Genomic DNA, 15,927 nt, shown 5'->3' with positions numbered 1-15,927 from the left:
CATATTGTTTCCCCTGAGGTACATACATCACTTCTCTAACTACTGTATCAATTTGGGAGCAAAGAAAAGCAACTGTGATGTATTTGCTTCTGGTTAGTTTTAATGTTTGCCAATGTAGCACTTAAATTCATCATTTAGGACCTTGTCCCTACCCAGAGATGGAAATTATCACACCCAGTAAAAGCCAGCTTCCCTTCAAGTTGGAACACAGTCTGATGATCAAAAGCCTTGTGCTTAGAAGCAGTTTTTCAAACAAATAATGGAACACATGTTGTGTTAAATTAGGCCCATCTGTTCTATGAGCTGGTAGTACCTCTGACACTGTTATATTCTGTGATGTTTGAGTAACCCTTTCAAATATACACAATTTACAAACACCTATTCCATTGTTTCTAAATTGCTCCTACTCAGTTTACTCGTAATGGAATGTCAACAAGAAGTGGCTTCTTCCTCTTGGGTCCTATACCTGATCTCATGCTTCTACTCTGAAAATGATCCCAGCATTCTTTTCTCCATTCTCAGTGATCCCAGCATCCTTTTCTCCATTCTCTGTGATCCCAGCATTCTTTCCTCCATTCTCAGTGAGCCCAGCATTCTTTTCTCCATTCTCTGTGATTCTGTAGACCCATGTAGGCCAGGATAGAATAAGAATTATGGAGGACTACAAAAGGAGAAATGCACCTATGATTCACAAATGTCACCCCCCCCTAGGCAGACTGTGGTCTACTGCTCTTTCTCCTAAGGAAGATTTAGAGCAGTGGTGGTGGTCTTTCTTGTCTCTGCTTGGGAGAGGTGGTTTTCTGAATACTGACCAACTCTGTCTAGAGATGCAAAACCTTCCCTGTCATTTATGGCTGGAGTTACACTCTCCCACTCTATGGTGCCTTGCTTTATTTTTTTCTGATTACTCATTTGGAGAGTCATTTAATCGTATTACTGACAATTGTTTATTTTTATCACAATATTTGTCTTCCTTCTGCCCACTTAATTTGTGCTTTAATCCTGTTTTCCTAATCCTTTTATTTTATGACTCCTCCATTTTCAACCCTGTTAAATTTAAAATAAAATAAGCAAGGGATCCAACTAGTAAATCAATCACTCAATCAATGCATGCATTAACTAACTAACTGATTAACTAACTAACTAAGCTAATTAAATAAATAAAAGGGAGTGTCTGCAGATGGTATCAATGTGCGTTTTTTATAAAATATTATCTAACCACATGAATATGTTTTAACTTATGCTGTGTCACAGTATAGCAGTATATCTGGATAATTCTTTGACTTTTCCTTTAACCATGAGTCACAGAATCTCTTGCAGTTATGACAGAATATGTTGTATTTTTCTACACAATTATAAGACAGTATTCCCTCAGATCCTGTCCTTGTGCTTCCTCGCTGTCTCCAAGAGTTAAACATATGTCATTCTGTTAAATAAACTTCTGTACTTTTAGCAGGCAATGAGTACAAATGGTTTGCACATATAATGAGTAATATTTGGAGGACTGTTTCACTGCAATTTTTGTTTGTTTTTAAACAACAAAAGACTGCAGCTAAAACCTCTTAACTAGAATAGTGGTGATCAACAGCTATATCTTATCATAAAGGTAATAAATACTGATGCAGTAGTTCAGAAGCACAGCTGTTTTATCTGGTACCCTGTGTAGTTCCCTGATCTTATATCCCCTCACTCAACTGTAAATTAAAGAACAAAAAAAAAGATTCCTTCAAAGTTAAAGAAAAAAAAACTTGTTGGCTTTGAATCTGCAAATGTAACAATGACTCGCTACCCTTAAAATATAACAAATAAAGTACTCCCTTGACTGCAAATACAGTTCTCAATATTCATTTCTGAATGCCAGAACTGAATTACCATACCATCAGCATCTATCAATTGTACCTGGGAAAGCCATCCTGTTTGTCCTACCTTAGATACACCTCTGCAATATTGTTACTGAAGTTTTTAGTCTTGACAAAAAAAAGTTGTGCCATTGTATTTCTTTTATTGGACAATTAAATGGCAGTCATTTCACTTTTTTTGTTACAATTGAATGAACTGAGACTCCTTCGTAAAGCTGTAACTCTTAAAACGAAAACACCTAAGCCTTATAATTTCCCAGTCTAGTGTGGTTGCCCAGAAATATTTACAGTGAGTTTTCTGCTCCTCAAGAACTCAGATGGAATTTGTTTTATTTTACATTTTAAAATATGAAGTGAAAATATAATCTCAAAAATAGTTTCACAACACTAGACATGTCACTATATAAGAGTCAAATACTGCATTCTTAATTTAAACCTGTATTCATTTAATCCATTAAAGACAATACATTCTTTGGTGTTTTGTATTGTCTTTAATGGATTAAATGAATACAGGTTTCTTTGGTGTTTTGATCTGCGGTGGTGCAGTGGTAGCTTTGTTGCCTCACAGCAAGAGGTTCTCCCGTTCGATTCTCGGCTGGAGTGCGGGGAGGGCCTTCTGTGTGGAGTCTGCATGTCCTCCCCGCAGTCGAGTGGCATTCCAAAAGACATGTGTAAATGGGCATGCCTTCATTGAAGGTTGGGCATCAAGCTGGCAACTCGGCACCGTAAAAATCTACTGCCAATCAGTAGTGGACCGTAGTTCCACTGTGGCAACCCCTAACCGGGAAAAAGCCGAAAGACAAACAACAACATTCTTTGGTGTTTTAATTATAATCCATGACTCATCTGAAGGAGCCAATTCAGGAAGTAGAGGCACCCCAATCATTGTACCTTCTGTACTTGCCAGGCCTCAGGACATACTGTCTTTCTCTGTAGTTTTGATGCTCATAGAAGAGCCAGTAACCTTCAGACACACTCCAGGAGTGGATGCCCTGGTAACGGAATAGATCATACACAGATGGGCAGTCATCCATGAATTCTACCATCTGTTTTCCAAACTCAGGCCTTTCATAGACCCTCAATCAATAACTTTCTTGGGTGGCATAAGCCAGGGAACCTTGTTGGCTAGGCTTATTTAGGCCCTTGGGCCGATAGCCTAGTACTACTCTTATGAGTCCCAGTGTGATTTGTTTTTCACTTGGGCTGCTGCAGGAGACATTATTCTCCTTGATGGGAACCAGCTTACATCATTTATTCAATATCACATTTGGATTTTTGTTTGTAATGGTAGGTGCTGGGATCTGGAAGCAGACTTGAGTTACAGAATGCATAGGCTGGGAGACAGGGAGTGTTAGAGGGAAGAATGTACTGCCAGAAGAATTCCCTGCAAATCCTAACAGGAGGTTGAGGCAGAAAATGAAGGACCACACTATGCATGTGACATTGGACTGCTGGTCCCCTTATGTTATTGTCTTTGTATCTTTTACTTCTGAACTCTGAAAAAATGAGAAATTTTATATTTGAGGAAGGGCGTCTCTGGTCCAAAATATAACATTTTTAATAAAATCTTTGTTTTTGCAGTAAGGCCATTTATAATAGCTGTCAGATTGCAAATCCATGCAAAAAATGCATTGCTGGTACCTAAGACAACAGAACGGTTATGGCATATTTAAAATTGCTGCTTTACGGAAGTTGGTTAACTGGTTGAATTCCTGGCTAGGGTGCCTTCTATGTGGATTTTGCTTGTTCTTCCCTTATTTACATATCATTTTGCTCACATTCTAGTTTCTTCCCACATACTTTAGAGTGGTAATTCTAAATTGCCTAAAAGATTGCAAGTGTGTTTCTGTGTCTGTATGTTGTAAGCTTTCTAGTGCACTGCACTTTTGTCCATGGTGGGTGCTTACCTTGTGAATACTGTTTGACAGGATAGGCTATGGTTTTCTATGACCTTAGAATATTTAAAGCAGGTAGAGAATGGACAGGTGTTCCCTTACAAGTGATTTTGGAGTTGGTTTGTAAAAATGAACATTTGTACTGTATGTGAACATGTTTGCTGTTTGTTTTATAATTCTAATCATAAAATGTCTATATTAACTTTTTTTTCAGTCAAGCTGATGAAAGTTGTTGGAGCTACAATGCTGCATTTACTTTGCCAAATATATCCTTACAGCTCTGACATTCCTCAAAAATTTGCTGAAAAGACACTTTATGAATGGTTCTTTGGATATATAGGGAACTTGTGAAACATACTGTTTGAAATACCTTTTCTTTCATGTCTGTAGAATTTTGGAGCAATGCAATACAGTCATAATTTGTGTTGGAAACAAAAACATTTTTTAAACTAATAAGCAGCAGGAAACACTTCATCATCATGGACAGAGGTGAAGTACTTACTGCAGAAATCATTTGGTAAGATTTGATTGTGTGTTAAAACCCATCCAGTTCCAGTAATCAGGGTACTCTCCCCTGCTCAGGAAGTACTGGTACCCCATGTAATTGGGACGCTCATAGATCATCCAGCAACCACTGTCGACCCAGACAGAGTTACAGCGATTGAAGTAAGACTGTAGATTTTCACAGTCACTGTAACACTCATAGTGCCGACCTTGGAAGTTACGGCCTTCATAGAAAATAATCTATGTGTACAGAGAAGCAGAATACGGAGTTCAGTCTGCTGTATAATTATTTGTAAGAAATTAATAGGTGTTGCATAGCTTTCAATATTATAATGCAAGTTGTGTGCTTGCACAAACTTGTTCACCCAGACCTCCCCTAAAGAACTACATCTATTTTCTAGAGTATCTCTTGTAAACATATAATTATACAAAGAACACTGCTGCCTGTCATATTCAGAACACCCAAAACAAAACTTCCCAGAGCAGATGAAAATCTCAAGAAGAAGAGAAATTCATATAACAGTTGAAATTGCATTATTTCAGTGGAAGAAGTGAATTTAGAGACAGATACAGGTCATCAAATGTAATCAGACAGTGAAGGCAGTATGCTTTCCGTAGAGTGCCAGACAGTACCCTATTCAGTAATAATCATGAATTGTTTTGCATTTATAAGTGGTACTGAGACAGGATTGAATTTTGTATACAATACGTTTTACCTATCTGACTGTCTTCCCTATCTATCTCTTATATTATAATGCGGTATATATTTCATGTGTCTATCTGTATTTGTATATGCTTCATAAGGTATTTTTTTCTAAATGTTATATCCTACTTATAAATGTGATTGCTTATAGTAGTGTTAATGGCGCTTTTCCTCCTGGGTCTCTGTTGAAAAAGGGTTACATGTTCAGCCAAACTTTCCTGGTAAACAGGTAGATAAACATCACATTTTTGCAGTATAGTTGAGTGCTTCAGTCATAATTTGCTGATTTGTTGTAGAATACCAGAATTCTATAAAATAAATATGAGGGCTACAGAAAATAATTCTGCATATATATATATATATATATATATATATATATATATATATATATATATATATATATAAAAACTTCAGAAAGTGTAAACTGACTTTTATTGGTTGCAGTATTCCCCTTTGTACTGAGTATGTCTTAGGAATTGTTTTTAGCCACTAGGAGAGCAGCAACACTAGCAATTACGTCAGCAAATCTCATAAAAGCGTTAACATACTCAGGCTATCACCTCCCTCATTAGTTCTTGTCTGAACTCTTCTAAAGAATGCTGGAAAACTAGGTCAAAGTAGAAAAAAATAAGTTTTTAAAAAGGTGCAGCTTGGCAAGAATGTATTTCTGATATGGTCATAATGCAACACAAAGCAGGGTGTCTATAATGGTGAGAAGCAACGGCATTTCTGGAAGGCATAAACTGGTTAAATAGGACTGTGATCCATTTTACAATGTAGAAATACAGGCCCAAAGCATATGGGTTACTTCTGGACATAACATTCTTGCACCGCTCACAGGTATATCATAACTACAGTGTATATATATATATATTTATTCTGACTGTTCACAGCTCCATACTTATTTTTCTTTTAGATTGTTTAGGCAATTTTTAATCACATTGTGTTTAAAATGCGTGATATGTAGATATATGTATATTTATATATATATTTATTTATATTCATGTGCTTATTACATTAGATAATTCAGGTTTTTAATGACAGTGTGTTTCTGTTATAGTTGCCCACTGATTTTAACTTTTGCACTGTGTCTCTTTAAGGTTGCAGTTTAGTAACAATTAAGCATAATTGGTGAGTGCTTGATTGGTTTGCTCCACTATATAATGTGTTTTCTTTGTAGTCACATTGTCTGATGAAGCAGGGGTGAACTCTGCGAAAGCGCTCACTTTTATTTTTGAATAAATCCAGTTCTACCTTTTACATCGTTTGGAGACTTTATATGTTTTGGAGATTATTGTTTTTTGAGCTTGTCTGTGGATTGCTACATTACCATTTGGCTTTGTCTTCTTCCAAGGGTCTGTGTTTTACACACATATATATATATATGGCATCCCAAACAATTCCCATTACTGCTATAACAGAATCCTATGTAGAATTCTAAGTAAGTTCTATGCATCTATAAACAGAGATAGATAGAATTGTTGTCAAAAAGGACAAACTATTCCATCCACTGAAAACAGTGTTTTCCTCTGTTTTATCTTGACTGAATAACATCTTTGTAATGTGACAGGTTTATAATATCCCTTTTTATATATCCACAAAGTCAGGTGCCAACCACTCTTTCAATGAAATTACAGTCTTACACATCTCTCTATATGTTTCATCATGTCCATTGCATCCTGGTACTCCTCTTCCTAAGAAATAGAATGATCAAATGCCTCTTGCTCATTCTCAAATCATAGTTAATTACCCTTCGCCACCTGATAATCAGGATGTATGTTTTAAGATCTTTTATTGACTTCTTGCATGACATTTGTCATAACACCTATAGACCTCTGGTTGGAGTCCTCTGGACTGATTGTACGTTAATTGTTGTAGTCTAAAACTGGATACAGTACTAAATACGATAAGAACACTGCAGAACTCATCACCAATACTGGAATACACCTGTAAGTTTTAGTGGCCTTTTCTTGTTTGAAGTCTTTCCTGGAGTTGCTACTAACTAGGTAATTGTCCCTTCACATTGCATACAGTACTAAATGTGAAGCCTTACAATGGAATGAATGAAAAAGGTACAATGACTATCCTCCTGAGAGTTCCCACTGATGTTTCTGAGAATATCTTCACAAGGCAACAACCTTGTACACTACTGCATCACACTGTCTTGTCACTCAGAGGTCATTAAGTGTGATCACATCAGACTTTGCTTCCTGCTTAATTAAATAGAATATGTCTGCCTAATGTTGCCTTCACACGCTGGATGTTATGTGACTTTGGTGCATATTACTACTGTTTTTGAGGATGAATATCTCCTGACCTGAGGATGACCAATGCCTGAGCTTCTCAGGATCATGATACATTCCTTTCAGTCCCTCTTAGGTGCCACCCTTAATGCAAACATTTATGCTGTCTATCCATTTACCTACTCAGGGCCACTTATGATGAAAGTGAGGAAAACCAGTTTGTTGCTTTTTGTTCTGTAATTAGAATGAAGACCATTATCTGGCACAATGTTTTACTAACAACTGGGACACGTTCAGGCACATTTATTCAAATTGGATCCTATAAGTGTCTTGATTTATTTATTTGTTTCCATCTGTTTACCAGGATAGTCCAAATGAGTCAAACGCGCTCCTTTTCAGCAGAGACCCTAAGAAATAGATGCTCCACAAACTACCATAAGATAAATAAGATATTTATCTTGTCTGGTTCAGCATTAAAAGCCTTGCTAATATCTTGTTGGGGGCTCACACCTACCTCATTGACCCTGTTTATTTCCCTGATGAATCAGTACAAGAAAAAGATAATTTTTTTCTAACTTGGCTGCCCTATTAAATAACTGCTTATGTGAAGCTATCCAGCAGAAGAAATTCAGAATGCGTCATCATTCCATGTCAATAGTAGTTTTGTTAATCTGCACAACATAAATTGAGGTTATACAGTATAGTTACTTACAAGTGAGGATTGAAACACCTTGTGCATTTTGCCCTAGATCTTTTCTTTAGATTAAATCAAAATGTATTTTATTACTAGCATGCAGATTAATGTATGATGTGGTCTCTAAATTGTAGCCTCCAACCATTAATGTCTATTCCACAGTAGAGTAATCACTCCGATGTCTGTTCTTTACCTCCCTGAATGAATCCCTCTATGAAGACTCAGATCTTCTAACCACGGGAAACTAGTAAAGTGTATAATAAACAGTATGTCATTTTTTTTCTCCAGGTTCTTGCCTCTTTTCTATATATATTTAGGAATTTTGTATGCAAATAACACCTGCAACTGCTACCCTAGAAAAGTGAAGGCATGATTGGTCATTCCTTTTAGTCTCAGTTCCATAATATATTCGTAACTTTGATTTGTTCCTTGCATACAGAAAACCCCAAGATCCCATCCTGATGTCATTGTTTCTGTTAGATACAATTCCATATCACTATCACAAAACTTTCATGAGGGTCATCACAGCACAGCTTTTTGAGACCGAATCAAGGCCATGATAGCCAGCCTCCTCGTTAAAGATTCTCTTATCCAGTATATTTCCTAGGGTGTGATGAGTCGTACTCATTGTTCTGCAGCTCTAATTCGTGAACTTCCAGCTCCCTCCTGAAGGGAGTTTTCTCACTTTCCTCTGTCTTTCACACACCATCCCTTGCATACCTAATGCACAACCACCCTTACTGACTGCCTTACATCTATCATATTACCTCACTCCTATATCCTTCACTTCCTTATAAGCAGGATGGTAGCTGCATACTTTTATTTTCCTTGGTACTACTGCCTCACTGTAATGAATAACATTGCATGGAACATATTAGCTACTTATTATGATAAGTAGCCTTTTACATGGAACACATGCCCTGCACTATTGTATGGTACAGTTAATTTTCCTTATAAAAGCTGATATCCCTATTTTTAATTTCTCCAAGTCTTTTGGGTTTCTAATACCGCAACAGGAATGGACCCCATTCCTAAGTCAAAGTACGATTAAAACTCATGACATTAATATTGTTTCAATCTTTGATGTTAGCCATAAGTGTTCACAGCACCTGCAATGTGCCCAGTAAGGGTCTATATTATATCACTGAATGCTTAAAAAAGCGAACGATGAATAATCGACCCCATGTAAGCGAAAGCTTACAATCTCGAAAGCTCACAACAGCGATTTTTTCCCTTGGAAAAAAATCGCTGTTCCAAAAAGAAAAAAAAATTGAAAGAATACATAAAGTGGGGGGTTTTGCCCCCCACACCCCTGATGTGGGGAGCTGTGCCCCCCACCCGCCCCCTACTTAAATATACCAACTCCAAGATTGCACTACAGTGCCGAAAATGGCAAAGTAATGGAAGCGGTCAAGCAAATTATTTCCCTGAGAAAGAATTCGCTTAAAAGCCGCTTTGGTATTTTGCCTTTTCGTTGTTTTAAGTTCGACCAAGATGCATTCGATATAATGCGTCTTCGGTCATCTAATAGGAACCCCTCAGTAATGGGTCTTATAAGTACAATTGTAAATTCTTTTTTTTATAAGACCCAATTTTCTTACTACTATTGGAACTATCTGTCAGAGTTTTGTGACTACTTCAGCTGTTTTTTTTTTTAATTTAATTATTGCAATACATATTTTCAGTTCACCAGTGACATATACAGGTCTGACCAGCAACACACACATGAATAACACAGTAATCACAGTAATATCACCATGACAATTCAATTTCTTCAGAAACTGAAGCCAGCAACAGTCTGGGAGTGTCTGGACATTCTTGAGAAACTGAAATCAAAGGATAATATGAATGTTTTATAATCTTTCATAAGAGTTTTGATTCTTGAACCTACAATATCACATTGTTTGCTGGTAAATTAACTATTCTTTTTCAGTGCTTTCATGCACTTATTTCATGAATTCAATGAAATGGGAGTTGATGATGTATTGGATATAGAAATAACACTAAAATAGTTTACCGTAGTGAGGAAAAGCTTGTACAGCTGACCGAAAATCATCTGATCAGTGTGCCTGCTGCTCTTGAGTGAGATCATGGTATCATAGGAAGTGGGAAGTTTTCCCTTTTCCACGGTACTGAAGTCTTGGAGTTGGTATATAGATTTAACGGAGGGAAGGGAGCGGGAGGCACAGATGTTTTGTTTTTTCTTGTTGTTTTTTTTCTGTCTTTTGAGGATTGAACATTTGAGTTTAATAAATTGTGTTTTGGTCTTATGACATTTCTCAGAAATTTCATGCATCCATATTTACATATATGTCTAGGGGTGTACTTAAATACAAATAAACTAACAAATGTCAAAGTTGTGAACGTTGACACCTAAAAATCGGCATTTGTAACCAACAGCTCAACATGCATGTGCTAAGCATAACCTTGGAACTTACAAACTCTAAAACTGCATTTTTGCTGTGATGACAAGTCTCCCCCCGTGCCCCCCCTGGCAAAATATATATGTGTGTGTGTGTGTGTGTGTGTGTGTGTGTGTGTGTGTGTGTGTGTGTGTGTGTGTGTGTGTGTGCGTGTGTGCGTGTGTGCGTGTGTGTGTGTGTGTGTGTGTGTGTGTGTGTGTGTGTGTGTGTGTGCGTGTGTGCGTGTGTGCGTGTGTGTGTGTGTGTGTGTGTGTGTGTGTGTGTGTGTGTGTGTGTCTGCACATACATAATAACTCTGAGATATTTCCTAGGGGAAGGAGTATATTCCCTGATACCTTGGATTATCAATCATGCACAATTGTCTAACATCTGTTTTGCTGACCAAAGTGTGTCGCTTGCACTTTATGCAAGTTCATTAACGATGACCCCTACGTGGAGATTTCTGGGTACTACAGAAATTTCCAGTGCCCAGGTCAGTGCAACTGCAACACTGACATGGTGGTATATGTGGCAACATGTGTGACGTGCCCCAGATTCTATGTGGGTAAAATCACGAGGAGACTTAGGGACAGGATAGCTGAGGGTGTAAGAGATATTAAAAACAGAAAGGCAACTATTGCTCTATATGTGCACAGTACCAATTTTAAAAGGTTTATATTTTTCATCATTGACCATATTTTTAGTAATCAAACAGGAGGTGATCCAAAACTTGACATTAAAATTAAAGAAACCCAGTGGCAGCTAAGACTCAATGCTACCCCCAGGCATCAATGAGAACACTTCTATTGCCTGTATTTTAGAACAAAAAAGAAAGGAGTGTTAAGCCTTTTTAGTATAAATATTAAGAGCTTGGGAGACTAATGGGGCATAGAACCAATTTTATGTATTGTGTTTGTTATTGCAGAATCTTGCATTTTGTGTTTATGTCTTTGACATTTGTATACATATTTTTATCAGGGATGGGTGCTTTTAGAGCTTATACTTTATTACATATTTAAGTCCTTTATTGTTTAATTGCTTAATTATTGGCAGCTATAAGAAATTATGTGAATGGCTGGCTATCTGTTGAGATGTTTGTTTTTTGTAATATGACTCTGGTGATGCCTATATTAGGTGAAAGCACTTAGTCATGTATTCTATGCTCTTATGCAGTTGTGCTCTTTTGTTTTTTTATTATTAAAAGTTCATTTCTGCTTTGGACTGGCTCTGTGGCTTCTTCCTTTGAGGTTTGTTGTGTGCCGAATTCCCTTACTTGGTTAGATGTTGCCCTCAGCCACATTCTGCTAAATCAAGTGCAACCATCTATATATATGTATATATATATATATATATATATATATATATATATGTGTGTGTATATATATATATATATATATATATATATATATATAGAGAGAGAGAGAGAGACGGAGAAAGAAAGGGACACATGCATAAATAGATAGACAAATATGCACACAGACATATTTTATTTGAATTTGTTAACCCCACTAGAGCACTTATCACAACTATCCAATTTCCGTCTCAGCCTAGAAAAAAATAAGAAAATGTAGAGTAAAGCAATAAACATCCACAATGACATTAAGATGAGGAAAGATTGCAAACAGAACATGCATGTACATCAACAGTATATAAAAGAACCAATTGTACAAATGTGAATAGTATACAAGGAGAGTAAGAATGTACAGTTACGTACAACAGAATCATGCACACACACACACACACACACACACACACACACACACACACACACACACACACACACACACACAAGCATAAGGACTATATGAGGATGTGGTATGAAGTCAATGAAAGAATGTGTATGAGAGGTTTAGAGTGCTGGTATTGTAAAGACGTTTAAAGCCACTGCTCATGAAACTAGCTCTCTAATACTACAGTACAAGATATTTCATTTATTAATGAGGCAGAAAAAACATACTCCATTCATCTTTGTTATATTCTTTAGTTTTGGTTGCTGTTTTAGTTTTGTTTTCGATGGGATGAGAAGTTTATAATTTGCTTATTACAAAGGGTTACATAGGTTACATGGGATTTAATGAATGGGCTTGTCTACTGGGTGTCTTCTGCTATAATTCTGAGGTAAATTTTAATCGTTTTTAATGTTTTATCTGCTTTTGTGGTGTAATTGCGAAATGCAGTGCATGGTATTTTATTTCTAAAAAGTATAGTTTAGTTAGACATTTGTAGGAATAAGCCTTTGGTATCTAAAGAATTAGATTTAATTACACACATGAAGGTTCATGAAATAAGAATAATGAAGCCCGACAAAGGCGGCGGAGCAGTTCTTATGTATGAAAAGGATTACTTTGAGAAAATGCTTCGCCTATTATCTGGGGATGAATACAAAAAAGTATCTTTAAACGAGTTTAACCAAGCTTATAAAAAAGTAAAAGATTTTTTAAGTGAACTGTTTATGGATGGGTCTATTACACTTGACACATATCATTACTTTAATATGGCAGCACCCACTACACCGGTGCTCTTTGGTATTCCCAAATTGCATAAAAACATTGAACATCCCCCATTTAGGCCAATAATTGATGGACGTAATTCCATCACCTACCCCTGTGCAAAATGGGTTGATAACAAACTGAAAGAATTCCTTAGGACGGAAAGCCAGATTTGCAAAGATTCTTGGCATGTTTTAGAGTGTCTTAACGAAATTCCTTTTAAATCTGATCTAATTTTTGTGACAGCTGATGTTAGAAATTTATATACTGTCATTCCCCATGAAACAGGGTTAGAATGGGCACGGGAATTTCTATTACAGAAAAAGTGCCCAGGGAACGATGTGGATTTGATTATTGCCATTTTGGACATCATTTTGACAAATAATTATTTCATGTTTGGTAAAGACATATATTTGCAGTCAACAGGAGTAGCAATGGGTTCTCCTGTTGGTGGTAGTTTTGCAAATACAATAATGGCTTTTTGGGAACAGACATTCCTTTTCTCCCATGACTTATTTAAGAAAACTATAGTTTGGTATACACGCTATCAAGACGACATTCTTATGATAGCAGATTGTTTACGCGAGGATGTTACCGAACTGATTAGTAAAATGAATTCTTTTGTTTTCTTTTTGGAATTTACCTATGAAATTAGTGATACCTCTATTAATTTTTTGGATATTAATATAAGTAAAGATCTAAAAAGAAATGTTTTTTCTACCCAAATATATAGAAAACCAACATATAGTAACTCTTTCCTGCATTTTTCCAGCTGCCACCCCTATTATCAAAAGAAGGGTGTGGTTAAAAGTCAGTTTGTTCGTGCTTCACGAATGTGTTCTACTGATGTGGCATTTGAGGAAGAAAGTCAGAGACTTTGGGAAATGTTCAACAGTAGAGGGTATCCCGACAAATTATTAAATGCAGTTTACAATGAGGTTAATAACAAGAGGAAAGCAGGAATTTTTGCACCTTTATATAGAGATACATCTATAGTCAATGATAATGATATCCCTGACTGTATGTTAAGTAATATTGATCTTGATAATACGAACTGTAATATTGATAACCAAATTAAGAACAATAATGAAAATAAAAATGAAATTGATTTTAACATTAGTTTTCTAACACAGTACAGTCCATATGCCACACAGGTTAGAGGTGTTTTACAAAACAACTGGGAATTTGTTATGCAAGATAGGAAGTTAAATTTGTTACTTGGCTCAGAATTAAGAGTAGTATATAAAAAAGGCCCTTCTATTAAAAACTTAGTAGAATACCCTCTTAAACCATACAAAGTGAACAAAGGTATGTTTAAGTGTGGTAGATGTAAATATTGTAAATATATACATACAAGTTCCAATTTTACAATTAGGGGCACAAAATACTACATAAATGGTAAATTTAACTGTGAGAGTCAAGGGGTTGTGGATCTTGCCCAATGTAAGGAATGCCCAGCCTATTATTTTGGGAAAACTGAAAGATTATTAAAAAATAGAATTTACGAGCATTTATATGCTATATCCAAGCAAAATTTATCTAATGCCTTGGCTAAGCATATTATGGAGAACAATACCCACAGTTTCTTGTTTACTATAGTTGAAAAAGTTGACAAGAATCCTAGAGGGGGACCTTGGTATTTAAAACTACAAGAACGTGAGCTCCTTTGGCAGCTAAAAACCAATGCTTATTCGCATCCGGGCATTAATGACATGTGTTCTATCAAATGTTTACTTAATATTAAGGCCCTGGAGAGATAGCTGGTTTTCAATATGGATATGTATGTATGTATGTATACATTTATTAACATTCTTGTATATAATGTTTTTTTATATACACTTATTATATATATATATATATATATATATATATATATATATATATATATATATATATATATATATATATTTTATTCAAGCATGTTCACATTTTGACTTGGAAAATCCTATAAATTAAGTAATCCCATGTTTAGTATTTTTTAAAAATTATTTAAAATTATGTATATATGCATATACATATAAAAATGTAAAGTTTTGAAGTTTTTTTAAATATATGTAAAGAATTTTTGGTATACATTTTTAAATGAAATGTTAGGTAGTTGGTTAAGTGAATGTATTCTTTTTATGTATGTGTACAGCTTTAATCAAGTTAAGTACTGTTGGTAAATGGCTGGTTTATCTAAGCACAAGTTAATTATTTAATTGATCTTGGGCTTGGCTTTAGCATTTGGAAATATAAATTGTGATGTATTTTATTCTTGCTTTGTCTGAGGAAGTGCAAGTAATGAGTTGCATGAAAGCGCTAACCAAGCATAAGTAAAAATATTCTTTAATCCTTCGACTGGCGTGATTTGTATCCTCCGTTTTTTTCTTTTTTCTAAGTTTGTAAAAGTTATTGGTTTATAGTTTAGTTATGTGTTTTAGCTGATTTATTGTTTCAAGCAAATTTCTAGTTTTGTGTCCATTTTATTAGTAGTGGCAGTTTGTGTGGTTGTGGTTTATTTTTTCTTTTAGTTTTAATTAGTTTAATTTAATATTTTCATTGTAATTTTTTGATTTCATTTGTGTGCTTTCATTTAGAGGTACACATGTTTTGTACAATTTTGAATGTATATTTTGTTACTGTATCATTTGGCCTCTTCTGCCCACCAATCATTGACCTTCCCCAGTTGTACATCAGCACTGTTTCCTGGTGGTGGGGACTATCATCTTTTCAGGTCCACTATGAGAGTCTTGCATGGGAGGCCATTATCCAAACAGACATTAGACGTGCTTTGTGCTCTAGCCTCACCCTTAGGTGGTGTCTTACTTACCTGTATCACTACAGGGGCTGCTCTCTCACATCTCCACATGCACACTCAATTGCATGTGACATAGGGAGCTATCATTCCCACCTAGCCCATCATTTTAATATTTTCTTCCAATACCTCTCATCATTGACATATCCCAAATCTCGTTTCCTCATGTGAAGCTCCTTCTGAAACTTTGATGCCCTACTCCCCTTCACTCTCTTTTTATTTCCTTTTATTCCTATGAGCTTCTATGATTCAGTCTTATATTTCCCCTTCCACTTCCCTTTCCCTACATATTTATATATTCAACTCCATCCTCAGAATAAACATTTCTCTTTGCAGCTTAT

General features: G+C 35.8%; 1 pseudogene; it reads right to left on the bottom strand.

The window, feature by feature from the left end:
• Nucleotides 1-2,701: 2,701 nt before the first annotated feature.
• LOC122793693 lies at nt 2,702-12,266 on the bottom strand (annotated as a pseudogene).
• Between the last annotated feature and the right edge of the window lie 3,661 nt (nt 12,267-15,927).

The sequence above is a fragment of the Protopterus annectens genome, chromosome 2.part0 (assembly GCF_019279795.1).
Source record: "Protopterus annectens isolate FY-2018-M chromosome 2.part0, PAN1.0, whole genome shotgun sequence".
NCBI lineage: Eukaryota > Metazoa > Chordata > Ceratodontiformes > Protopteridae > Protopterus > Protopterus annectens.
This window is presented reverse-complemented; position numbering and strand designations above follow the sequence as displayed.